This window comes from Rhagoletis zephyria, unplaced genomic scaffold (assembly GCF_001687245.7).
Source record: "Rhagoletis zephyria isolate East Lansing unplaced genomic scaffold, Rhagoletis_zephyria_1.1 Rzeph_scaffold_14407, whole genome shotgun sequence".
Classification (NCBI taxonomy): Eukaryota; Metazoa; Arthropoda; class Insecta; order Diptera; family Tephritidae; genus Rhagoletis; species Rhagoletis zephyria.
In genome coordinates this window covers 1-4,336 of record NW_016171476.1, presented here as the reverse complement: position 1 = coordinate 4,336, position 4,336 = coordinate 1, and the positions used below count along the sequence as shown (strand labels likewise).

The window sequence follows — 4,336 nt, the reverse complement described above, 5'->3', positions numbered from 1 at the left end:
TTCATTTCACTTTTTTCTATGAAAAACAGGAACAAAAATTTAATTTCAAAAGGGAATGCATGTAATTTTTTTACAAAAAAAACGAGCTTATGAAGAAGAAAACCGATGGATACATAAAAAAGTTGTGAATAGTCAAATGAAAAATGCGAAGGTAGCTAAGGTAGAGTTGTATAAGCATATTTTTTATATATGTACAGCGTGGCGACGAATAACTGTTACCCCGTTTTTTAGAAATAAAAAGGTCGTTGATAGATTTTGCGAAAAAAGTATTTTATTGTTAATTTTCCACAAATTTTACTGTAGTTGTAGTAATTAGTTAATAAATTTTAATCCTTATTTTCATTTACCAGCAGTTTAAACTATGAGAGAAAAGTTCGTTTGGCATGTAAGTCTTTTTCAGGTGTATTTTTTCNGTTGATAGATTTTGCGAAAAAAGTATTTTATGGTTAATTTTCCACAAATTTTACTGTAGTTGTAGTAATTAGTTAATAAATTTTAATCCTTATTTTCATTTGCCAGCAGTTTAAACTTTGAGAGAAAAGTTCGTTTGGCACGCAAGTCTTTTTCAGGTGTATTTTTTCTTAGGCTTTGTATAAAAAAATACAAAAAAGAAAAAAACTGTATAAGGTTGGTCGAATGAATGGCCGTCCTAGTCACCAGTTCCGAGTCTATTTGATTTATGAGTATGAGGCCTTATGTTGGACAAAAGAGGAAGTATAAGGGACTCAAAATGGAGAAAATCTGCCTATGGCTACAGAAGATATGGAATAAATTAACTGACGAAGACCTGCGTGCCAAATGAACTTTTCTCTCAAAGTTTACACTGCTGGTAAATGTAAATAAGGATTAAAATTTAAAAACTAATTAATACAACCCAAGAGTAAATCTGTGGAAAATTAACAATAAGGTACTTTTTTCGCAAAATCTATAAAGGACCCTTTTATTTCTCAAAAAAACNCAAGAGTAAATCTGTTGAAAATTAACAATAAGGTATTTTTTTCGCAAAATCTATAAAGGACCCTTTTATTTCTCAAAAAAACCGAGGTAACAGTTATTCGTCGCCACGCTGTACATAGGTAGATGCCGGTAATTTTTGAATTATGGAATATTTGGTGTTGTTGGGATGACATAAAATCGCTCAAATTTACATAATATTGGTGTTGATTGATTTTTTCGACAGGGTTATTTATTTTGGAACGAATTTCCGTCATTCCTTGCGACGCGTGGTTTGAAGGCAAACCGGTTTCGATGTTGTAATGTTCCAAAATAAATTACATAATATTACTGCAGTAAAACTTTTTTCGCGACACGTCACATTTTCATCACGATTGTCTAGAAAAAAGTGACAAAATATTTCACAAGGATATCATTGAAATGCATTAATTAATTACCGATAAAAAACCGATAACAATCATAAAATACAACACAAGCTATACAATTAATTTCAAGTAGACATTTTCAGGTTTTCTCACTGTGCACTGGTTTCATCTCGGCAAATGCATAATGGCGATGTTGACACTACCCTATGGTAGCTGCCAGACCGGAGCTTTTCATTTCACAGCAATGTCACTTGACAGCAACTATTTATTTACTAAAACCGCATTGCATCGCGTTGGTACGTTAATGCTACTTACAGAAATATTGTGACAGCAAGCACGTACAAGTAGTAGACGTCAGAATAAGCAAAAACAAAAATAACAACTACAATGGCAAAAATAAAAATATCTGCGATCGCTCATCTTGAAAGCAAGCATTAACATTTTGCAGTACATTTGCTGCAGTTGCTACTAACTATGTTTGTATGTATGTATGTACATTGTAGCATGCATATGAATGTCAACCCTCTGGGCATATTCGTATTTTAGTAGCAAATGCAGTGGAAGGCGCTCCATTTAACATGGAAGAGGTACGTTTTTGTCACAAATTTTATTATTATCCGGCAAGTACCAGCTTTTATATGATCCAATGGGTAAAAATTAAGTGGATTTTGTACTATTTATTAAAGAGAGCAGATTACCAAAACAGAGTTGGTAAAAAGTAAGTAGAGTAAAATTTACTAAATAAGCAAACAATTTTATAAGAAAATTTGGTAAGACCCTCCTACACCCTTATCTGCGTAATTATTATTTTTTTTTACAGCTATGTACATTAGAGTGATCCAAAAATGTATGTGAAAAAGTTAAGTCGGAATTTTAACCCCGCCATCCCCTTGGATTGTTCTACACCGAAAAAAATATACCCCAATTTTTTATTTTGAAACAAAAAAAAATATTTAGGGAGTGCGCAAAGCGCTCAAAGGTTTCCATGTATTTTATATGGGGAAAAACAACTTTTCGTAGAAATAGTGTAGAATTATTCAAAATCAATATTTTTCGATCGGGAAACTCTGTTTATATTCAGGATATTCCCAATAATAATACCCAATTTTTTTCTTTAACAATTTTTTCATGGCAACTATATTTCTTAGGTCTGCCAAAACCCACAGAAAATGCAGTGGGGGGACCAATAAAAAATCTTAAGTATTAAAAAATGTTTAAATGAAGTATTAATACTGGAAATCTTCTGAAGAGATTCGCCTATCGAAAAATATTGATTTTTAAGAATTTTATACCATTTCTACGAACAGTTGTTTTTTCCCCATTTAAAATACATGAAAAACTTTGAGCGCTTTGTAAATATTTTTTGATTTCAAAATAAAAAAAAAGGTATTTTTTTCGGTATAGAACAATCCGTCACCCCGGCATTCAAATTATGACTTTACAGTTTTTGGAACACTCTAATGTACATATGTACATACAAACTTTCGTTGCTTGTCATAAAAGCGTAAAATTGCGCACTAAAAATGAAGCGTGTAATTTTGTTGTTGTTAGTGTCCAAAACGCAGCTGCTGCCGTTCACATTCGCCATTCACCTTTTCTCAACAATAAAGTGCGCACATAAACGCAGTTCTAGTTATTTTACTTTTTGATATTTTACTTTTGCACAATTTTCGCTTGCAGCAAAATGAAATCTTAACGCAAAATGTCAAGCATTTTGTTGCTAGAGTAAAATAATGGTGGCATAACACTTGTCCCAAATGTGTATGAAAAGAGCCAACAAAAAATGTGTGCGAAATATGTATACAAGTATGTATGTATGTATATAGAGCTGCTGCACATAGAACAAGAAGTGACAGAAGCAGAAAACAAAAACAACAACAAAAGTGGTTTTACAACCGACCTAATAGTTAGCCAAATAAAAGTCGTTGAGTAAGAAAGTAAATGCTAACAATGAACAAAAAGTTTGCATGCGAGCAGGGGTTGTTATGAAGAAAAGGAAACTAGAAAGTAAAATGAAAATTAAAAATAAATCTGCAAATGTGTTCAACTAGATTGTAACTACAAAGAGTTGACATTTATAATTTTCACGCAGCTGCTGTTAGGCTTCCAAATCTACCTACATACATACATACATACGTATGTACATGCCTCAGTCATAGAAAAACTATGCAAATGGACTTGGTTGTTGATAGAAGCTCACGTTAAGAAACTAGTCCAAGTGCAGATCACGTAAAAATTCTTAAGAAAAAATGAGCTACATTTTACTTGCCTGCGCTGCTTTTTTATTTTATTCTTCTCACCGAAGGAAATCAGCAGAGGCTGCTACTTCAACCCTCTCACTGTGGCCACGAATTTAGTTCACTAGACTTTTCTTGCTTCTATTTAGCGTTTTCACCTTTTTCTGCTTTTTGAAGCACGTTTCTGGGTCGCTCTTTCGAGCAGTGCATCGCTGCTGTAGCACAATTTGTATACTCATACTCATATATGTATACATGTACATATGTATGTATGTAAGTAAATTTGTATGCTTTTCCAGGTTTAGTCTACAGTATACATGGCGCATGAGTGACACTTTAATGTTGACGTCTAAAACAAAAACCTTCTTACTTTGTGTTGTACAAGTCGGATTTTTTTAATTACTCAAAAATGTTTTTGCTTCCGAAAAACATGTATTTGCATGCTCGTATATGGATATGTAGTATGGTGCAGGAGGTCGATAAATGTAGCTGTCATAGAAAATAGAAAGACTTGCGGAGTTANATACATGGCGCATGAGTGACACTTTAATGTTGACGTCTAAAACAAAAACCTTCTTACTTTGTGTTGTACAAGTCGGATTTTTTTAATTACTCAAAAATGTTTTTGCTTCCGAAAAACATGTATTTGCATGCTCGTATATGGATATGTAGTATGGTGCAGGAGGTCGATAAATGTAGCTGTCATAGAAAATAGAAAGACTTGCGGAGTTAAGCTCAATCAAGTTAGCGGCGCTAAAATGCAAAAATGAAGAAAAAATT

General features: G+C 32.9%; 1 long non-coding RNA gene across 1 annotated transcript; it reads left to right on the top strand.

Annotated features, from left to right (window-relative positions):
* Positions 1–298: 298 nt before the first annotated feature.
* Positions 299–610, top strand: LOC108378562 (uncharacterized). Its single transcript, XR_001849424.1, has 2 exons — positions 299–400; positions 570–610. It is a non-coding gene; the product is annotated as an uncharacterized LOC108378562 (long non-coding RNA).
* Positions 611–4,336: the final 3,726 nt, after the last annotated feature.